Source organism: Pleurodeles waltl, chromosome 2_1, assembly GCF_031143425.1.
Source record: "Pleurodeles waltl isolate 20211129_DDA chromosome 2_1, aPleWal1.hap1.20221129, whole genome shotgun sequence".
Classification (NCBI taxonomy): domain Eukaryota; kingdom Metazoa; phylum Chordata; class Amphibia; order Caudata; family Salamandridae; genus Pleurodeles; species Pleurodeles waltl.
This window is the reverse complement of record NC_090438.1, coordinates 678228242-678252805: the sequence shown is the minus strand read 5'-3', so window position 1 is coordinate 678252805 and position 24564 is coordinate 678228242.

Genomic DNA, 24564 nt, shown 5'->3' with positions numbered 1-24564 from the left:
CTCTGCCCATGGGGCTACCTAGGGCTTACCTTAGGGGTGACTTACATGTAGGGTTTAGGCCTGGCAAGTGGGTACACTTGCCGAGTCGAATTGGCAGTTTACAACTGCACACACAAACACTGCAGTGGCAGTTCTGAGTCATGTTTAGAGGGCTACTCGTGTGGGTGGCACAATCAGTGCTGCAGGCTCACTAGTAGCATTTGATTTACAGGCCCTGGGCACCTCTAGTGCACTGTACTAGGGACTTACTAGTAAATTAAATATGCCAATCATGGAAAGCCAATTACACATACACTTCACATAGGAGCACTCACACTTTAGCACTGGATAGCAGTGATAAAGTGCCCAGAGTATCAAGAACAGCAAAAACAGAGTCCAACACACATCAACAACCTGGGAAACAGAGGCAAAAAGTTAAGAGAGGCCACACCAAGGATGTCAAGTCTAACACATGTCTATGTGCAACATTGAGTCTCACAAATTTAAGTAATTCCTACTTTTCATGAGGTTTCTGATGAGTGACAACTTCATGTGAGGCTGTGATGTCCATCTGACATTTCACCTGCCATACTTGCTAAACTTACTCAGAGTTGTTAGGAGGTGAGCTCATTTGGTAAGTGAGGTCTGTACATTCGCCCATGTAATGTCTTGTCTGAGTAGACATCCTACATGTTGGAAACCATGGAGGTATTGCTAGACTACTATTGTCACACATACATTGATATCAGAAATCTGAATGTTAGTACCGTGTACATATTCTTTGGAGCTACACAGCTATTTAATTAGCCATTGTGTTTTGGGCATTCTAAGTAAGCCAAGACATCTTATTAACAGTTACATTGTTCATTGGTTTTTGCCAACATCATGTGTACGTTGTAAGGTTCTGTCATAAATATACATTGTAATGTATCATAAACATACTTTCTTTTGCTATTCTGGATATATTTTGAATACTTTTAGTATGGAAACCTATTGTTTGCACTGCCTACATTGTGGTGCAGGTGTGGTAGTTCACATTCACATGTGGGTGGAATAGCATGTGTAGTCAGTCATTTGGCTTGCCTCAATGTGTATGTCTCTATCACGGTATCCTCAGATGTGGTTTGTGTCATTGACATTTTGCTATACAGATGTCAGACTAATCATGTCTGAAGTGTAGATAATGATGGTGCCACTCAAACATTGGGCTGTTGATGTTGCCACTCATCATGACACATTGAACTGTATGTGACCTTCATGCACGTGACAGGTGTCCATTAGATTTAAGTAGTAGTTATGCTACCTGTGGTTGTCCGTGTATGTCATCCTTTCTGTAAAATCCAGACACACACAGTGTATATAAAAGGGTGTGTTTATTCAAAGACAGCACAGTACACCTCTTCCTCCAAAGTCCTACACATAATGAATCCCAATCCACTCTTCACTTCTAGAATCCCTTCACATTCTACACCTCCCATTCCATTTCATGACACACTCTATGTTCTACCATATTGACATATAACATATTTCCCTCCTTTCAACAAACACAATAAAAATAAAATGAATACAAGAAAGCTTATACTGTACAATACCTTAACCGTTGTAACAAAGTTCTAAATATGGTAGGCCTACATAAAATTATCAGAACAAGACAACGTCCTCAAATTTGGCTGGCCAACATCTTGTTCTAGCATCAGATTTCACCTGTGATGCCACAGAACTATTATTTATTGTTGTATCACAATCATCGCTGACAGTCTCAGTGTTATACACTTCAATATCAAGTTCATTTTCCACAATCATCTGTTCTGGATTCACATTTTCAACACAACATCCTTCCGACGGCACCACTCTCACACCAACATTATTTCCTACTTTTACTACATAACTATCATAACCTTCATCACCAAAGCACTCCCCACTATTATTGCACTTCACTACTCTCCTCTCTCCTCACATTCCACACTTTCCCAGCCTATGTAACAACACAAACGTAGACGTACCTTTTCTCACAAACCCTGGTTTACGTATTCTGACCCAATCTCCAACTGCAATTCCAGATTCCTTCACTCTCCATTTGTTATCATATGCTTCCTTGAATTTCTCCTGTTTCTCTTCACTCTTTCTCTGCCCTCTTCAACACACACATTCTCCCACTCTTTTCCTTGTTTCTTCTTGAACCATAATGGACACAATTGAGAAACAGGATATCTTCCTTTCAATAACTTAAAAGGATATACTTCAGTAGTACTCTGTGGTGTTATGTGATAATACCATAATTTTTCCCTTAACTTCTCCTCCCACTGCCCGGCAAATACTTTCTTTAAGTACACAGTTGAATCTCTCAACCTGACCATAGCCTTGCGGTTTATACAGTGGAGCGGTAACATGTCTGAAATTGCTATACTTAAAAAAACTTTGCATCTCTTTCGCCACTAATTGAACCCATTGTCAGATATCAACACCACAGGATATCGTTCCCTGGCAAACACTTCTTTGAAGAACTCAATAAGGGTACTTGATGTAACTTGGGAAACCAACTTCACCTCTGGCCACTTAGAATAATAATCAATCAAAACCAACGAATAACAAGCCTCTGCAGGAAGAGAAAAGAACGGACCAGAAATATCAGACCCTAACTTCTGCCAGGGCAAATCCGGTCAGGACACTGGCAAAAGAGGAGCTGGGACTGTCCTCAATATCTTTTCTGCATTGACTCACACAGTACACTCCCTCACCACTCTGTCTGCCATTTTAGCCAACCCCAGCCACCAAAATCAAATACATATCAACCTCTTCATAGAAGACATTCTTGGATGACCTTCATGTGCAAGTTTCAAAATACCTTCCTGCATTCCTTTAGGAGGAACACACTTCCCTTTTTTTTAACAGAAGTTCATTTACTTTTTCCAATTCATCCTTGACTTTCTGGAATGGCATGATCTCTGCCGAAACTCTCTTCTTATCAGGCCAACCCCACCGCAAATATTTTTTCACTTCTTGCTAAATCTAATCTTCCTCCTCACATTTTTTTCACATTTTCTCTTCTATACCGCTAAACTCACTAGTCATGTAACCTGACACAACAGTTACAACATCATTTTCCAACTCATTCTGAAACATCTCAACTTCTTTTGCATCATCTTGAGTAAGTCGAGACAAACAATCTGCCACAGCATTACTCTTCCCAGGTACATACTCGACCTTGAAACAATACTCCTGCAATCTAGAAACGAATCTGGCAATACGAGCAGTAGCATTCCATCCACTACCTGGAGAAAGAATTCCTACCAATGGTTTATGATCCATCTGCAAAATAAAATTTGAACCACAAATATAGTCCTGAAAATGTTCAAACGCCCAAACACACGACAACAATTCCTTTTCTATCACAGCATACCTCCTCTCTGCATCTCTTAACGTATGAGAAGCAAAAGAAACATTCCACTTGTCCTTGCCATAACACTGAGATAACACTCCTCCTATTCCATACATACTTGCATCCACTGTCCCAATAGACTGCGCTCCCAGAAGCTTCTACAATTTCTCTTTTAATCCTTTCAAACGCAGACTTCTGTCTTTCCGTTCAGACATACTGAACCCCCTCAAATGCAAGTTCTCTCAGTGGCTCCATTTTAGTTACAAAATTTCAATGAACGTACTAGAATATTCTCAAAGACCTGTAAATGACAACAATTTTTCCCGATTGTCTGGAGCAGGAGCGTTAACAATAGCTTCCACTAATGATCGTTTCGGTATCACTCCTCCTGATATTGTATGACCCAAGTACTCCACAGACTTAGAGACAGATTTGCATTTTTTTCCCCTTAAGGTCAAACCACTCTTCCTCAATACCTCACAGACATTCTCCACATGCTCTTTGTGTTCACTTTCATTTTTTGAAAATATCAGAACATCGTCTTGGTAAGACTTCACATACCTAACTATCCATATCTTTGAACAGATGATACATAGCTCTCAGAAACACTGTTGCCACAGAAGCTAGCCCAAAAAGCATTCTTTTAAACTGGTACAATCCCTGTGGTGTGATAAATGTTGTGAGATGTCTAGAATCTTCTGTCAGTTCAATTTGATGATAAGCCGACCTTAAATCCAGAGTGGAGAAAATGCTTGCTCCTTCCAACATGCTGATTACCTCATTTATATTGGGCAAAGGATGACAAGTCACAATAATATTTGCATTCACAGCCCTCTGGTCCACACACAATCTCAAAGATTTGACAGCCTTCCAGGCCAAAACAATAGGAGATACCCATTCATACGATTTAATTTCTTCTATTACACTTTCTTTAACCGTTTCTGACAGAATCTGTTTCAATTAATCTCTGACACTAATGGGAACATTCCTAAGTTTTTGCACTATCGGTTTGGCATTCGTCTTAACTCTAATTTTGTGACTGTAATTTTACAACTTTCCCAACTTGCTAGTAAAAATTTGAGAAAACTTAGATTAATCCACTCCCTTGTCTTGCAATTCTCTATCGCTAAAATAGGTTCACTACTTCTAGGATTCAATCTGATTCCCAATTTGCATTGGTCTCTCCATTCCAGGACATTAACTCCTTTAATTGCTACATACAACTTAATTACAGCACATCTTCCCTTAAAGACAATTTCTCTCTCAACAAAACCAATAACATCGATATTAGTAGATCAAAACCCTCAGCTATTATGTCAGGTGCTTTCAAATCAGACATTTCCCAAACTCCTTCAAATTTCCGCTTAAAGTATTCCCATGTAACAATTGTCCAGGGTGATCCAGAGTCTGCCACTAGATCTAAATTTTTCCCCATTACCTGTACTTCGCACCTGGGTTGCCTAACACCACCACCCACTTTCTCATCACAATTTTTAAGCAACAGAACCATTCCTCTATGTTCTTCCTCCTGTCCGTGCCGTCCGTCATCATATTTACTACTATTCATATAAGCCACTTTTCCTTTCGTTCCATTACTGTTTTTTTATTTTTAAATCTTTACATACACGAGCAAAATGCCCAATCCTACTACATTTCTGACACTTCTTCCCAACCATGGGACACTGTGGTGAAATCGCAAGATGATTCACATTACCACAGCGATAGCATGATAATCTTTCCATCTTATCATATCTATCCCATTTCCTACTGAACATATTACCTCTGGTATTTAAGTTACCACTAGTATTACCACTCCCCATTGCACCCGCTACTTCAGACTCCATATTTTTAATTTTATCTGAATCCTGTATAGATTTTATCAATTTTTCCGACTGTTCTAAAGCTTTTGCTGTGGTAATTACATCTTATAATTAGGGGTCTCCCACTACTCACAACTGTTCTTGAATTTTCCTGCTACTAACATGCAATATTATCTGATCATGTATCATTTCATCAATCATCTCCCCAAAATTACAGTGCATAGACATCCACATAATGCAGCTGCAAACTCATTGAACGTCTCTTCAGATTGTTGAGTTCTTGTATAAAATTTGAATCTATTCAATGCTATGCTTGGAGTGGGTTTGAACCTATTCTCTAATCTCATCAACACTTCCTTGAATACATCTATTTCTTCATTAGTTTGTCCTTGTATGACCACTTGAGGTATAGTTCTGAACACCCTTTGTCCTTCTGAACCTACACAGTGCAGTAAAATATGTTTTTTCTTTCTTGTGACATGTCATCATCATCAATAGCCTTCATATAAGTCAGAAACTCTTCTTTCCATCTCGACCATGGCATGGGTGGATCTCCTTTGTTTTGCAAAAATTTTGCAGGCGGTCCGAATTGCATTCTTCTTATTATACTTTTTTTTTAGAAGGTTAAACGAAGATATCAATCTGCACAAAGTGTAAGTGTGCAAATCACTGTGGCTTGTCCTGTTCTCAAACATGGATGTGGATTCCAATAGTACCTCTTTTTGTTTTAAACTTCTTCATTTTTTAAAAAAAGATCAGATTAAAATATTACTCTACTTAAAAATCAACAATCAAAATAAAAATTGTTTTTTTTAAAGATCAACTGTTTTCTATGTCATTCCTCACTCCCTTGTTGTCCATCAACAGTTTTGATGTCTAACCAGGAAGTGGTAAAAAAAAAAATAGGAACAATCACTTTCTGTTCAATGCAGAGGCACGGGAACGAAACTAGGAAAACCAGAAGGTAAGCGCTTTTATTTTATTCTGTTCATCCAAAATGCGCAAACTGATGGCTTCTAATCTTTTAGACGCGCGTGTAAGAACCCGCATGCATCTTTATGAAAACTGGAAGACACATGCGTCTTTGTAGAAGCTGAAAACCACACGCATCTCTGTGGAAGCTGACACACTCACAGCACGTTGCGCAGTACGTCTTTTGAAAGACGGAGTTGTGCGACAGCCTGAACGGCAACCAGCAAGTCTTCTTAAAAATAACTGTACTTCAATGGCGGCAAGCCTTCTATACAGTCAAAAATAAAAAAACTTCACCAGACCGTCGACAGCTATACATTGTGCTATTGCTTGTTCAAGCAGCTTCAACCAGGTTCGATGGATCCGATGCTGCTCTTGAGTTTGACACTGCTCCTGTGCTGTATTATGCAGTAACAGGTGTCGTCCCTCGTCACCACTTGTAAAATCCAGACACACACAGTGTATATAAAAGGGTGTGTTTATTCAAAGGCAGCACAGTACACCTCTTCCTCCAAAGTCTTACACATAATGAATCCCAATCCACTCTTCACTTCTAGAATCCCTACACATTCTACACCTCCCATTTCATGACACACTCTACATTCTACCATATTAACATATAACACTTTCCTATATCACTATTGAAACATGTGTTGGTGGCATGTGTTTAGACAGTATCATACTCCAAATTTGGATATGCCAAATACAGTAGGTGCATGTTTGCAAATTGCAGTTGTGAAGGTTGTGGACTCTGTGTCATGAAATGGCTTGGGGTTGTATGCAACATGCTGTTTAGCATATGATAAGGTTCCTTTCCTGGTACATGACATCAGGTAATATTGTAAGTATGTGTAGATTTTGTGTATCTGATATGTGGAAATCAGTGTTACCACTATTTCCCATAGCTTGGGTGTTGGTTGACTATGTTGCTGTGGATAGGGACCCAGAATCATGTTGCCAAGTCAGCTTGTCATTGAATGGTTAGTGCTATCTCTACTGATATGATGGTATTGTAGGTATGAGATAGGTAACTTAGCTGGTGTGTGACATTGTTATATAGGGGTGTAGACTGTATCTTGTTGTGACATGATGTTGGCACTAACCAGGTTCTACCTGGGGTATAGTACAACTAGATGTAATGTAAATGATGTGTACACTGTGATCTTAGTGTATGAGAAGAATGTGATGACCCTTCCTCTCTTTCTGTTTCCCAGCATCAGCATCAGCAGGTAAAGGAGACGGGGCGCAGCCGAGTGGGGAAGCTGTTGGCCACGGGACCTCAAGTCATGAGAACACCGACACCGATGGACACAGTGGCCTGGAAGGTGAGGGAAGTGCCAAGGACGGACAGGATCCACCTCATCATCTTCAGAATCCTCCTCCAGTGGACACTCCCTGGTGGTGGCAGACCCATCTTGGACCACCCCAGCACCATCTATGTCCACCCCCCCTTTCTACCACGCCCTCCCTGCAGCTCCCCACCCAGTTGGCCGTGCCCGCTCACCCAAGAGGATGGGTGTCTCCTTTGCCCAGGCACCTCTGCCCCAGCCCCTGTTTGCCCTGCTGTCCTCAGTGAGGAGTCTATTGACTTCCTGAGGTCCATATCTGTGGGTCGGTCGACCATCATGAATGCCATCCAGGGACTGATAACCCAAATCCAATAGAATAATGCATTCCTGGAGGGCATTCACTGTGCACTGGCTGGCCCTTCAGAGATCCTTTCATGCTCTGGCCTCCACACTGATGGCGGCCAGTCACCCTTTGTCTACCGTCCCCCCTCCACCTTCCTCTTCCCAACCCCAAACCCCTCTTCCCCGACCTAGACAAAGCACACAAACAGACAGGCATGCATCCACCTCAGCATCCAAGGGTAGCTCAGACAAACATAATCACCACAGGGAACATCACTGGCATACACACAAGCAACGCTCAGATGCACACACAGCAACAGTCACAACCTGCCCTGACACCTCCACCACCCCCAGCATTACAGACAGCACACCTAACACACCTGCAGACACCACACCAACATTCAGAGATCCCACCACTGCACCTATCCTACCCACAAACAGCACCACAGCAGACCCTCAGACAGACATCCCAGTCACCACACCCGCAGACACCACAACCACCGACACTCCTACATGCAGCACATCCACCACACCCAACAGACAGCCAAGCATCCACCATGGCATCTCCCAGCGCCTCCACCCCCCCTCAGCCCAAAACACACAAATGCCCTCAGTCACCCACCCAACAGACACCCACCCCCCAAAAGCATACCTCCCACAAATACGCACCCAAGACATCCACACCAACACTTCTTACAACCACTCCCTCTCCCTCCACACCCAAACCGTTTTGCTATGACCGTCCCCGTGTGTGTATAAAAGCTTTCCTTTCTGAGTTTGCCCTTTTTCCTACTCCTCTACCATGTGAAACCCCTAAATGTGCTGCTTTCCTCCACAAGTCCATCCCTTCAACCTCCAAGGCCTCCCATACCCCCTGCAAGTATCCATTCCCATCCCCCCTCCAAGAAGTCTACCCATCCCATGAAGACCCTCCCTTCCCCAAGCCTAAACCTAAAGCTCCCATCCCAAGCCAAATCCCAACTCCCTCTCCACCACCACCACCCCCAGTTAATCCCTGAGGTGCCTACTTGCCCCCTTGATGCCCCTTCCGGTGGAAGTTACATGGCAATCAGGAGTCAAGTTTGGGGCACCAATATGTGCCTTTTGTGCACATTCGCTGAACAATGGCCTGGCCTATGGCCTTTGACTTCATTCTTATTTCTCCTGGAAATATATTCAGACCAACCAGTTGTTGGTTTCTTGGTTACGTCTTTGTCCTGCATTTTTTTAATAGGCTATAGTTGTTCCTGGCTGTCATTGATTGTGTGTCAGTATTTGTGTGTATGTGGTGCTTGTGCTTCCTGTATTGTATGGCCAGTATGTGTGGGTGTGTCCAGTGGTCTTGTCCTCCAGGGATAGGGTGTGTGTTGTGTGATGGGCCTGTGTATGTAGCAGACATGTTGTTGCCATGATATTCTGTGGTGTTTGTGTTGACATATGTTTGTTGTTGTGTGGTGTTGCTTTGTGTGCTTTTATTGTGTGAGTGTGTGTGTTTTGTGCATGGTATGATAGGTACGATGTGCTGTGTGTGTGATGTTTATGTCGATTTGCAAGTTGAATGATTGTGTAATTGTGTGTGTTCGTTCCCTGTTGATTGTACGTTGTGTAGTATGTGTGATGTGTCCTTGGGTAGTGTCTATTGTGAGTGCTTGCCAATGTGTTGAAGATGGTGCGGTTGTGGTGTTGTGATGTGTTGTGATGTTGCGTGATATTATGTGAGACTGGTCCTGTGCTGTGTTTCTGCATGTAATTGTGTGTTTTTGATGTGGGGGTGTGTGTCCTGGCTGTAGTGTGTGTGTACTGTGTATGTGCGGTTGTCTGTGTTGCTGTGTGAGTCTGCATGTCAGTGTACAGTTACTTGTGCGTGTCGCCGCCACACCCCCTTCCTGATGGTATGGTGTGTAAGTGTACAAAAATGAACAATATACAACATAAACAAGTAAGTTGCTGTCGTCGTAGGCAAGCGAAGACTCCGAAAGCCTTTTGGCAGGCAGGAGCAGCGGTATGACGTCTAGTTCTGGTGCCTTGGGACACTAGACGAGTATGGCTTCCAGAAGGTGAGTGTCTCCTTTTATAGAAGTTGTTCCTGCTTGGGTTTCTGTGATAGTGCGACCGCTGTGGAAATCTTGGTGGTGTGCAGCCTTGTAATATGTCTGGCGTAAACATGGTCGCTGTCAGCCTGCAGGTGCTTCAGTCATCTGTGGCAGTCTGACAGCAGTGGTGGTGCTTTGGCTGTATTCCATAGGAAATACCACCAAAGTAATAATTTGGCAGACTCCTCCGCCAGCGTGTTGGCAGTATGACTATCCGCTAACATAGCAGTCCTGGGACAAACTCGTAATGACCCCCAAAGTGTGACACTTTATACAGCAATAGCTGATGAAATATATATTTTTGACTACATGTGTGAGTGGATACATGACTGTCTACATGTGTCTCCCAGTGGGTACATTACTCTCTGGGTGGGTCTGTGAGTCGGTGTATGAGTGTCTATATGGGTCTCTGAGTACATGCCTGACCTTCTGAGTGCCTCTGTAAGTGGGTGCAGGAGGTTTTGACTGGCTTTGTAAGTGGGTGAAAAAAGTCTCTCAAGGTGTCTCTGAGTAACTATCACAGTGTGTGCAGCATTATCTGTTTAAATATGTATATTTTTCTTTCATTAGCAGGATTTGCGACTCCATCACAATGTTACACAGAGGGCTGCGCTGAGCGCTGCAACGGTGTAGCAGATTTACGATCTCCCCCCCAAAAAAGTTTTTACCTCTTTAAACTCAGACCATATCCCTCACAAACCCCTTACATCATACCCATGGGGTCAGAGTACCCCCTACCCTGACCCCCTTATAACTATTTCACAAATAAAATCCATCCCCCAGGACCGTTGCAGAAAATGGTGGCCTCAACTTTCTGAAGAGCTTGCGCCCAGCCAATCAAACTCCTTCATGTGGCTCGTGGATTTGCAGCGTTCTGCACTGGATCTGCAACTGATCTGCGTCCCTTGATAAACAAATTTGTTAACTACTGAACAAAATTACACCAAAATAAAAAAGCATCCTTTCCAGACAGGCCATAGCTTCCGTCCAAATATGGTGTAATTCTGTCCAATATTTTTTGTGCTATTGCTCCTCAAAATCCCTATGGAAAAATAAATGGGGAAAACGTGTTTTGGGATCCCCCTTTTTTCTCCCCCCCTCCAGACAGATCACCCAGAAACGTACTTTCCAGGCAGCAGCTGACAGGACAGGCAAGTTTTGTGAAGATTCCTCAAGCGGCGCCAAAGATATAGGCAAGTAAAAAACACTTTTATATAGAAACTAGGTCCTAACGATAATTACCTAGTGGCAATTGCCACTAGGTAATATGTATATATGTATATACACACACATGCCTATGGTTTTGCGACCAAAAGCCAAAAAAGACTCACCTTCACAGTGAAGTATTGCATTGTAAACCTACTAAAAATAATTCCGGTGGTAATTATCTCTATTGTAATGACTTGAGTGGTACTTAGCTCTGTGTTAACAACAGTGTTGTAAAAACTACATACTCTCATGCCTTACTTCTAAAATCCAGTGGTAAGTCTAGAGAACTGCAATGGCAATTTTCACCTACTCACATTAATATTTTGTGAATAGGACAAAATAGTTACAAGTGTAATTCGATATACATTTCTCGCACCAGCAAATGAAAGGTAAGCAAGTCATCCAGTTGTAAGCAAAATGCTCATATCAGGGTTTCACAGTGGTCACAAGAAAAGCATCAACTGATGAACTCATCAGTTGGAATGGATTTTAAAGATGTTTCTTCTGCTATGTGATGTGGTTCAGAAATGGACAATAGAGAAAAGCTGATTCTCCAGGCAATGTCAGTACTGGTACAAGTTAACTGAATGGTACATTGTCAATTTTTCAGATTTTGAAACTTGAATTTGCTGATCCCATGATGTACCAGGATATAAATTCAGCCAATCCCTACCCTCACTGTTTCACACTTTTCCATTCAGAGAGTGCCTGACCATTGATGGGTTGACACAGAAATATATTACATGTTGGTATTTTTTACGTTGGCAACTAAGACCATTGCCAAGTGTAACCATTGAAAAGTGAACAGTATATTAGCATATTTAAACTCCGATAAAACTGCCAATAGCATATAAAATCTAGATTCCACCTCGTAGTTGGCGCAGCCTTTCCTCAGCGGTACAACGTTATGTTACAAAAGCATTTAAGTCATTTTAACCAACCAGACCTCACCACACAAAGTTAGCTGAGAACCGTATGCGCACTATACTTTTCAGAGCCAAAATCTAGCTGTATCAGTTCATTAAACACGTGCACTTTGTAACCACGATCCAAAGCACACAATTCTTCAAGTGGCATCTATTTGCCCTTGGGTGCTACATAAGCGGGTCGCACACGGGGCTGTCGTAATGTATCGCTATAAAAAGATGTTCTTGGCTTCATAAGGCCCACCTGCACCTGGCCCGAGGAAATGAAAGTCAACAAACACCGCTCTCTTCCCAGCCCATAAATAAAGGCGAGCTGGGGGAGGGTGTTGGACAGGGAAGTTAATTCTGAGTAGGAGCTGTCTTCAAAGGAAAGGTAGGCTGCCTCATAGCCTGGGACCTGATTAGCACCCTGGTGGAGCGCAAGTCAGGCTCGAGTGGAAGCACTCGGGTGGCACTTGGCAGGTGTTACACAATTAGAGAGGCGACTTAGGAGAATTGGGTGCACTCGAAAGCTTTTTTAAACTTCACACATGATTTGCGCGAACTCTTGATAGGAAACAGTAGTGATAGGCCGCCGGTTATAGAGATGAAAGGCCGCCCTCTGGTTAAAATGAGATTTAGGAAATAAAGGGATTAGCAGACACAAAGGAGGGAGTTGCGGAGTTTATCTAGCCAGTGCAGTGTGGCATGAGGGGATGTAACCCAGTGAAGAAAAGATGATGAAAGGGCAAAGAAAAGACAAATGCGGGGGATACTGAGCCAGGCCAGGAATTCGAGCATCGCTTAAACCCCGACCCAAATCTGCTCATAATTGAAAATGGCACGACAAAAGGAAAAGAAAAGGGCTGGGCTTCTTCATCCAAAACGAAAAAGTGTTGCGATGACTTGAGATTTAGACGGCGAGGTAGAAGCACACCTGCGGAGACTTGTTGGAACTTGCCATACGAAAGAGGCAACTATAAATTTGTAGCTTTCCTTCTGAAGGAACAGACGGACAGGGCAGCGCTTAACAATAATAGCAACAACAATAGTGATAATAACAATAATAAATATAATAATATTGATAGTAATATTTGTAATACATTACACATGAACATATATTTTAACAGTAAACGCTGATAGTGGTCAGAATGGTATTATTGATAATATTAATGAGATTATGAACAATAAATAATGGTTATTAAAATAATACTTTTCTAGTTAATCGTGAAATATAGCATGCATTTAGCACTGGTCAGTGGCATACCCAGTTTGTTCCATGAACGACAACAGAGTCTGAAGATGCGTTTTTCTAAAAACAGTTTTTAATAGAAATGCAGGTCCTCATTTATGGGGTTATGGCTAGGACAGCACAGCAAGTCATCTTGCTGCGCTGCTCTACGCAAAAGGGAAAGGGCAGACATGCTTCTATTACTTACCGGTAATTGCATTACTCCGTGTCCTACTCTCACTTATCTCCATTACACAGTGAGGATCCTGCGCCTCGTAGACACACCCCTACCGATACAAAAAGTAGCCCCTCCCTCCCCCACCTCCTGTACATTCCAAGCAGCCATAAACACAGTTAGCCTGACAACCGGGAGGGGGCTAGGGTGAGAGTTGGACCTGGAGTAATGCACTTACTGGTAAATAATAGAAGCATAACCCCCATGTCCCTCTAGCTTATCTCCATTACATAATGAGACATACCAAGCCAAACAAGACTAGGACAACTGTATAATTTTCTCTGAGACATACCCAAAAAATGCTCATTAAGGGCCAAACATAAAGGAAAGACAACCCTGTACCAAAACAGTGGACAGAACTATGAAGCACAAAAACCTACTACCAAACACAGAAAAAAGCACCCTCCAGCCAGCAAGCATATGTTACCGCCATCAGAAGAAACACCAACAGAGGCACAAACAGGGGATACTGGACAGCCCTCAAAATCAGTAGCAAATCCCACGAGAGACACACCACCAGAGGGAAAGGACATAGGTGGTCATTCCGACCTCGGCAGTCTTTTTACAAGACCGCCGAGGGACCGCCGTGTGGAAGACCGCCAGTAGTGGCGGTTTGCCGCTCGGTGTATTATGACTGTTGGCTGCTCCCCATCCTTTTTCCGATGGAGAGCTGCCAACAGCCATACTGGCGGGCGGCGGGGAAGTGGAGGTTGCTCCACCGCCACACCAACAGAACACCGCCCACCGAATCACGTCCTGTGATTCGGCGTGGCGGTGTTCTGTTGGCGGTGTGGTGTCGGCGGAGCAGGCCCCATGGCTCCCGTCCCCTCCAGGAGGATGGACGGAACAGGTAAGTCAATCGTCTGTTAGGGGTGGGGGTGGGGGGGGGTGTTGTGTGTTGTGTGGGTGCATGGGGGTGTGCGTCTGTGTATGTAGAGGGGGTGTGTGAGTGCGGGCATGCTTGCAGGGTGTTGCGTGTTAGGGAATGAGTGTGTGTATGTCTGTGGGTATGTCTGTATGAATGTGTGCGTGTATGTTTGTATGTGGGTGTGCGTGTCTGACTGTGTGTGTGGATGTTGGCATGTATGTCGGTGTGTGTGTGCGTGTGTGTGTTGGAGGTGCCTGCGTGCGTGTTGTGTGTGAGTTATGTGATGTTGGGGTCGGGGTGGGGAGAGGGGCCCTGCCACCTTTGGGGGGTGGCAGGGGTGGTTGGGGGGTGTAGGCGAGGGAGTCGGGGTGGGGGTGGGGGTGGGGGAGACTCCTATCAGTGCCAGGGAAGGAATTCCCTGGTACTGATAGTGCTGACTGCCATGGTTTTCATGGCGGTTTCAAACCGCATGAAATCCATGGTGGTCAGCCGGGTCAAAATTCCACCAGCGGTCTCCAGCCCGGCGGGCGGAACGGAGAACCGGCGGATGACCATGGCGGTAACCGCCATGGTCATAATACCAAAAAAAGGACCGCCAGCCTTTTGGCGGTCTTACCGCCGCTTCTCCGCCTTCCGCCAGGGTCATAATGACCCCCATAGAGTGCACAATGCCTTAAAGAACCTGGAGACCAGACCCAGACCGGAGACCAGACACGCTCACAAAGCTCTCCACGACACCGGACCGGCCTACCTCAACGACTGACTCAACTTCCACAACCCGACACGCCAGCTCCACTCGGCCAACCTCGCCCTCGCAACAGTCCCCCACATTCACCGTACCACAACCAGCGGCAGATCCTTCTACCACCTCGCCGCCAAACCCTGGAACTCCCTCCCCACCAACCTACATATGACCCAGGACCTCCTGACATTTCAGGAAGCGCCTCAAGACCTGGCTCTTTGAGCAGTAGCACCCCCCCCCAGCGCCTTGAGACCCTTCTGGGTGAGTAGCATGCTCAACAAATTTACTGATTGATTGATTGACCAATCACCAGACCCCATAAAGGCAACCAGAATGCCATAAAAGCCCATCCCATAGGATTTCCAGCACTAGAGCAGAGAAACAGAAAGCGGAACCACATGCGTCTGAACACACCCAGCCTGAAACAACACCTAATGCCACTCATAAGAAGAGCAGGCAGAAACCTTCTGGACCCCAGCACAGAAGAGAAGACAGAGGCAGAGAGACCCTGCAACAGGAAGCTACCCCACTCAATCGCCAAATCGACAACTTGGAAGTTGCCAGATGGGGCACCAGGAGACTCGGGCGCCTCATTGGAGAGGGAACCAATTGAAGCAGCCCCGACAGACCCTCCATCGGTACCAACAACAGTGGGAACCAGACAGAGTGGGACTCCTCCGGAGCCACCAGAACAACCTGAGCCCCCACCCCTTGCTCCCAATCCAGACCCTTGGATCACAGGAAACTGAGGGAAGCGAGCTACAGACCCAAGGACATGGCAGAATATCCAACCCTGAAACCTCAGAATTGTGGCAAACACACAAGGAAAAAGGAAACCACATCCAAAGTGAGACCACGAGCACAGGAGCAGACAATAGAGCCAGCAGATGCACATGAAAGTACCAGACCATGAGTCCTGGCAAGGGTACCCAAGCCCAGCATCATTCAGAATCAGAGGTGACTACCTCGCAGGCAGCACACAGAAGCCATGAGATGACAGAAAATCCACCACTGGCAGCATGTGGGAACGGTACAGGGAAAGAGAAGACCCATCCAACACTAGTCATCTAGACACAGGAAGAAAGAAATCCCCTGCAGATGAAGAACTGCCAACAGGGTAACACAACCTGGCACGGACCTGAGGAGTGAACTTCTGATCTAAAGGAAGGACCCAGAATCAAATGGACCTGAAATCACAGAGAACCTCAGAGCCACCAAAGACATGGACCAACAGGAATGTGAAGGCATGCATCCCACGAACGATCATAGATAGGAAGACCCCAGGAGATCACAAGGGAAAGAGCAGCTGCAAGGAAAGGCCTTAGATCGGAATAGATGCCACCCAGTCATTGAGGAACCGCAGAACCAACACTGGCTGAATGCCCCTGACACCTAAGGCACCAGAAACCACAATCTTGCCAACCCCACAGGACTCTTGTCTGCAGGACAGACAGGAGAGCTGACTCAAGAGTCCTGTCTAGTTGGTGGTATCATGCAGCCAACCATACCCAGGCTAACACTGCACCCGACGGAAAGAACAGGAATGGAAACCTACATGAGGGAATCACAGCACCCCCGCATCCGAGTGACAACAAGGTTTAGAAGATGTATCAGAACAGGATCTGTGGCATAACTTGAGTCTCCTAACCTAGATGGATGTCAACTAGGATTGCAACCAGAGGGGGTGGCAGGCCAGTATAACAGAGGAGAAAGAAACAGATGCCGCCATATTACAGCCAATGACATAGCCAGGAAATTAGGCAGAAGTCCCACCTGGACCAAGACATCCAACACCTTTGAACCCATAAGCATGGCCAATGCCAAGCCCCAAAAACAGAACATGAAGCATTGAGTGAATACAGGCATCCTGAGCACCAAGCAGAGGCCCAAAAGAATTCCAGAGGCCACCACCCACCTCACGATCCACAAAACTTGAAGGCCAACATACACCTGGATCAAAGATGATCAGCCAATTAAAGGTGCCAAGATGGAAACAATTGGGATCAAACAGGGCAACAATGTCTCCCCTCCTTCACCTGTGAATAAAGCAGGGAACCAAGCAACGCTTAGGTTCCACCCTGTATCCAAGATTGCCACCCGAAACGATAGGTGTAATGGTAAAGCCAGTGCCTTCGGCTTAGCAAAATGTGATAAAAGTCCATAGCAGCCCCCTCCAGCAGAGACGACGTCAAGCCCAGAATGTTGCCAAAATGAGACAATGTCTGCCAGAAAATCCCTTGGATGACCTGCCCACCAGGCACCACATTCCTCAATGGAACAGACAGGATGCAGCCAATGATACAGAATCCGGAGCAACCACAAACTGGACCAAAGCCCGCTGAGCGTACGCGTGGAAGACAAGGTCCAAGTAACCCCAGCATCAAACTCTGTCCAGGCACATAATACCACCAGGAAAACATTCACTCCAGCTGCGGCACCGCCACTGCCAAAGCCAGGCCATTCTGTCCAAAGCACCTGAGGTCAACCTCAATGGTTGGCTCCATGGACCATGAGGGGTGAGAGGAGACAGCATGACAGCCACCAGGACCAGAGAGAGGTTCCAATTTGCCTTTCTTTACCAGTAATCGGGCAGAGGGCCACAAGCAGCCTGCCCTTGCCTATTGTTTTTATCTGTTGGGGAGATATGACTGTGAATGCAGTTGGGCAACAGATGCTTCAAGGGGGTAAGTGTAGGGCGGGGGAGGGCTGGGAGTACAGTTTCTGCCTGTTGCAGACCATTTGAAATGTTGGTACTTGATTCTTCCCTGTTCTACTGAGTTAGAAGGGCATACGTCATTGGAGTCCCACTCTGATCCCTTCCAGGTGCAATGTAGTATCTGATCCAACACAATGGCTAAGGTCATAGTAATGGCCCAATTAGGGGAACACCCATAGTCAGCTGGAACGTTAATGGTCTTAATGACAATATCAAGTGGGGGTGGTTCTAAAGTACAGCAAGAGACACCACCCACCTGTGCTTCTGTTCCAGGAAACACACCTGCTGGGCACCAATTGTCCTTTCCTGGGGCGGCATGGGTATACCATTTGGGCAACACGAGGAGATCCAGTGGGTGGCGATCCTCCTACACAAGACATTTCCTCTAGTAATGCATGGGGTGCAGATTGACTCATTGGGAAGGTTTGTGGTCATAAACGGGGCACTTGAGGCACAACCCTGGATATTGAACAGTATCTATGCACCCCTGAGGTACTTGGAGAAATGCTACAGGCAATTGAGGCCCGCCTAACAGAGGCCATGCCCATATTTATGCTCTTAGGCAGTAATTTTAATGTAAAAATGGACCCACGGTGGGATACAACATCCTGCCTAGAGTTGTCTGTTCTACATGCCTGAGAGACTGGGCAGATAAACAGGGATTTGTAGACATGTGGAGATGGCAACACCACACTGAATGACACTACACCTTCGACTCCCCTCCTCACAACACCTTCTCCTTATTAGACTACCTCCTACTGCCTTCCTCTGAAGTGGGTCAAGTTATGCTGACACAGATTCTGTCCATGGGGCTCTCGGATCATTCCCTGGTGCTACTGGCTATGGGTGGGCACTGGAGAGGTGAACAGGGAAAGGGTAGGCTGAATGCCTGTGGCTCCTAGTTTGCGTCATAAAACACAAAGAGAGTGATGGGAGTGATGCTATCCCACACAAGCTCCCAAGAGAAGTCTATATATTCATTAACCACTAAAGGTGTGGGATAGTTGAGGTTGAGGGTGGAATTGGACCAGTGTTCCCTCAGTTGCCAGTACCGGTTGGGTCAGGGGTTTGTGATGGAAAGAGAGCATGTGTGGAGAGAGTGTCTCTAGAATGGATGGCTGCGTTGAATAAGGAGGGGAGTTCCTTTACGGACTAGGTGGTCTCACACACATAATAGTGTCTTGCTTCATCATTTGACCACCTAGCCCCACCCAAGTAAGGTGATACTACTTAGGCGGACTCAACCTCTTTGTTAAAAGAACAAGAGGGAGTGCTGAAATTAAACTTACTGGATAAATAACAGGGATCCAGATAGGGTGAGAATAAAATTACCATACATGTCACCTATATCAATTAATTAAACTTTAATGGAGGTGCATGTTGGTAAGGTTAAAAATGGGGGAGAAAAAGGCTCACTACAGATTAATGTCTCTTAGAGTCTAAAAAACTATATATATGTATGACCAACATGTTTCTGCCATCTCGATGTGCTGGAAGGTCAGGGGCATTGGTCAGGGTCTAGGATCCCCGAGCACTACTACTAAGGGGTGTGCTTGTTAAGCGCAGTCTAAAAGCCTACCTGAACAGGTGGTTCATAATAAGGTAGGTCCCGTAAATAGGGGCGAATGGCCTCTGGTCTTGGTAACGCCGGGGTGGGGTTTTCCCTTGTAGTCACACTCACTCCAAAGGGAATACCCGGAGAGAGTACCTACATGCCGGTGCCCGACCGCTCTGATCTTAGTAGTAGTGCTCGGGGATCCTAGACCCTGACGAATGCCCCTGACCTTCCAGCACATCGAGAGGGCAGAAACATGTTGGTCATACATATATATATTTTTTTAGACTCTAAGAGACATTAATCTCTAGTGAGCCTTTTTCTCCCCCGTTTTTAACCTTACCAACATGCACCTCCATTAAAGTTTAATTAATTGATATAGGTAACATGTATGGTAATTTTATTCACACCCTATCTGGATCCCTGTTATTTATCCAGTAAGTTTAATTTCAGAACTCCCTCTTGTTCTTTTAACAAAGAGGTTGAGTCCGCCCAAGTAGTATCATCTTACTTGGGTGGGGCTAGGTGGTCAAATGATGAAGCAAGACACTATTATGTGTGTGAGACCACCTAGTCCGTAAAGGAACTCCCCCCCTTATTCAACGCAGCCATCCATTCTAGAGACACTCTCTCCACACACACTCTCTTTCCATCACAAACCCCTGACCCAACCAGTACTGGCAACTGAGGGAACACTGGTCCAATTCCACCCTCAAACTCAACTATCCCACACCTTTAGTGGTTAATGCTTCTAGTTTGCGACCTTGTGGCGACATCCGAGATACTATAGTTGACTATTTTGATGTTAACAAGGATACAGTCCCCTCCCCTACTACATATGGGAGGCCCTTAAAATGGTCATCTGAAGGAAGGCATTCTCACTTATCGGGTGGCATAACAAATGCAGAGAGGCAGTACTACTTCATGCTGAGGGTGGCATTGATGAACTGGAGAGGACGATCGCAGCTACCCTATCGCCTATTGTGCGGTGCGACCTAGCAGAGGCCTATCTAACCCTGAGGCAAAAATTGTTGGACTCAACAAAACTAAGTTGGTTCTATTTACACAGCCGAGTATCCAAGCTAGGAGCAAAGCTGGCAAGCTGCTATACTGGCTGACGGTGGCACACATCATACAGCCTAGTTGCAGAATTGCGGTCTGTGCAGGGTGAAATGCTGAGGGATTCAGACCTCTTGGCAATGGAATTTGAGTCCTACTTCCAAACCGTGTATGCTTTCTGGGAGCTAGGGGCCCTGGAGTGGGATAAACCCATCATTCATGACTTGCTGGTCTGCACCCTGAGAATAGAGGAGAGGGACCATCTTTACCAACAGCTCTCCATGGTAGAGATTCAGCAGGTAATATCTATGCCCTCAGAGAAAACTCTGGGTCTCAATGGGTTCCAGTTGGAGCTCTATAAAAATATTTCTCCTTATTGATCTCTCACTAATTAGTGCTCTATGAGAATGTTTATGAAAGAAAGGAACTCCTGTGGGACCTCCGTGTGGTGACCATCATGGTGATGTAAAAATCTAGAAAGACACTGGAGAAAAGTGGATCTTATTACCTCATCTCCATCATTAATTTTGAAGTGAAAATCCTGGCCACGGTTCTGGCTATGCACCTGGCCAAGGTAATACAATGTCTACCCTGACCAAAATGGTTTTATGCCAGGGAGGAGCACCAGGCACTGCCTCCAAAATCTTTAGCTAGTGCTGGGCCCTCTGGACAAAGTCCAGGAAGGTGTGGCACTGCCATTGGTCAATATTGAGCTGGTGTTTGACTTGGTGCACTGGCTCTTCCTCCAGGCAGTACTTGAAAATATGCAATTTGGCCCATGTTTTAGGAAATGGGGGGGCTTACCTAAAGCATTTTGGAGCAGGACAGCTCTGTAGAGCTGTGCTACCCTGTATCAAAAGAAAAGGGCAGGAATGTGCAATGTCTATGAGATACAGCACATTCCTGTCCACTTCCATTGAGCTGGTGCACAATTGGCTGCCTTGCACTAATGTGCAAGGGTGTCTGCATTGTAGGAATGATTGTTTTTGTGCACAAAAACAATTAATACAGGCCTTTTCGTCCTTCTCTGTGTGCTGTAGAATGCAGCACTAATGGATAGAGGAAATACCAAGGAGAAATAACATTATTTCTTCTTGTTCTGCTTCCCCTGGAGAGGCATAGGCTTTTGGCACATTTTCAGGTTTACAATTCCTTGTAAATCTGGGAGTGCATCAAAATTCAGGGTGTTGCATGGGACACCTCTTTGACACAGAGTAAGGCAACGATTTGAGCTAAATCTGCAAGGGAAATTCCCAAACTTGGGTGAGTAGTTCACTGTTCCTATTCCCTTGATAGATAATTCTTGCCACTTGATGTGGAGAAGTGTGGCACAATGGTTAGAGCGGCAGACCCTGATGCAGAGATCTGGTCCGAGACCAGGGTTCAATTCCCACCTCAGTAACTGAATGACGGTTCATAGAAATGTAAATATGAACAATAATCAGCATGCCTCACCCTGTTCTCTGAGGGTAAGCACAGTATCTCAAGTTAAACTTTCAAGCTTGAAAAGAAAAACTTGCTAAACCGTAATCCCTATAGATGTGTATGCAGTGCCTTGCTCTGCACACCATGGTATAGACAAATAATCAATATCTCGAGATCTTAGCTTTACAACAAATCTAACAACCAATTAAATTCAGTCCAATAACAAATCTTTAAATGAGATTAAAAATATGAATAATAAATCTACACAACAGTAATAAATCCAGCATTTGAAACCATGATCACATATCCGTGCAGTTCAACACTGAAACAGAAATCCATCATCGCAACCCCTGCTTCAAGACACACTCCCAAACTCAATTTCTCTCCATTCAGAAAAGCACTCCAAATTCATTCAGGAAAGCACAGTCAATCACTTTTCAGTAGGATTTAACACCAGAAAATGGAACAATTTCCCAAAACTATTTTCTGGCGTGCTTATGCTGACCATACTCTGATACCAAAATTTGTGGGAACTGAGCCCCAATAATCTCCTCAACCACAATATTTTATGAAACCCATATGTTATCCTAGCAGTTCAGCTTCGGAAATGTTCTCTTTAATCTAGTGGAAGAGACTACCCTTTCCATCAATGACACAAATTTGGCAGAGTAAAGCCAAATTAGGAATTGAACATTTTCAATAACTGAGTTCAAAATCAAACATAAAATGTAAAAGCTTTATTACAGAATGTTTAATGAAAGCATTACCAAGAAATGCATAATTTACCATAAAGATTCAGATACAGGATACAGAATCATAAACCGTAACATCCCTATTTAGGCAATTATGGGCCAGATGTAGCAAGATATGCTTTTGCGAGTCTGAAATTGCGAGTCGGTGCGACTCGAAATTTCAGACTCGCAAAAGCATATGCAGAATGGTGTCTCAGACACCTTCTGTGACTCGCTATGGGGTCGCAAAGACCCACCTCATTAATATTAATGAGGTGGGTCGCTTTTTGCGGCCCCATAGCGAGTCCCTGCACTCACAGGGATGGTGGCCTGCTGTAGTCAGCAGACCTCCATGTCTGTGACTGCTTTTTAAATAAAGCAGTTTTTTTTTTCATTTTACAGCCTGTTGTCCTTAAAGGAAAACGAGTTGCAAAATCAAAAAAATACCAAAACCATTTGGTTTCGTTTTTTCAGAGTAGGCAGTGGTCCATAGGACCACTGCCTGCTCTGAAAAAATATTTTTGTCGACATTCACAAAGGGGAAGGGGTCCCATGGGGACCCCTTCCCTTTTGCGAATGAGTTACCACCAGTGTGACACTGGTGGTAACTGCGAGTTGCTTTGTGACCTCATTCGCGGTCACAAAGCAAGTCTGAATTGCGATGCGAGTCGCAAGTAGGAAGGGAACACCCCTTCCTATTTGCGAGTCGCATTCCCAAATTGCGAGTCGGTACCGACTCGCAATTTGGGAATGAGCATCGCGGGAGGCCGTTTGCATGGCGCAAACTTCGTTTTTCGCAGTTTGCGTCATGCAAACGTCTTGCTACATCTTGCCCTGAATGTCTCTAGTTTCTAGGTGTCAAACTCATAAAGACTACTAACAGTATCCGAAGGGAGAAAAGAAGGTCTCAAAATAATCAGGCAGAGCCTTGGGAGGAAAATACGAAGTCACCCCCATCCTTCAAAACCAGGGGTTTTTAAGATACAATTCGTGCATATCATTTAATAAAACTACAATTTCAGCATGGTATGATCATGGTTAGGTCACTTTGGCAAATGAAAAACAACTTTGCAACTGTAAACCTGTTTGACACTAACCCATTTCTTTGAGGTAAGAAAATTATTCTGCTTACTTTTTCAGAAACTGCACTCCCGAGATGTATAACATAATATGAAATATTTCTTAAACAATAGCTCATAGAATTATTTCCTTCTGCACGCCTGCATTGGAATTTCCAGGGGAAATACTTCAAAATGATACATCTGTAAATGATGGAAAGTTTCCTTCACAAAACACACATTTTAATACAATAGCTATTTTGTGTCATATCGGTCTGTGTTCTGTGGAAACTCTCGGGAGAGAAGACTCACAGCAGTTGCTGATTAGGAGGGGGAATGAGCAGGCGCTAAATGAGCAGAACCTCAGAAAGTACATTCATGATAATGGTTGCATAACTATATTTTATTATTAATCATACTTCTAAACAGAAAAATGTAATTGGTTTAAGGGCATTAGTTGACCGGTTACAATAATATGCATCACTAAAATTACTAAGTTGCACAAGTATTGTGTCACTCCAAATTGCTTTTTTTTTTTTAAAACAGCTTCTACATTTGAAAAAGGTAAGTGGTGATGTCCAGGTGTTTGGACAAAATAGTGATTTAATAATATCGGGAAACAGTAATATTGGAAATTAAATATCATGAGAAACAAATATCATGATGGCAAATATTGTTGAAAAGAATATCATTCTTTGAGGTAAGCAATAGTGTTGTAAATAATATCAATGTTTTTCATATACTATAAAAGTACTGTTTTTTAAATTATTTTAGTGTGTTTTAGTTGACATATTAGATGTATGTGTCACTATTGTTTATATGAATTATATACTTTGTTTTCAAAATTGAGCTTGTAACTGAAATTTAATTCCTCAATTTGTAAAGTGATTTAGATTTTTTTCATTTTTCATTTTTCATTTTTAATAACGATTTATAGTTGTGTAGCAGGTTGATGG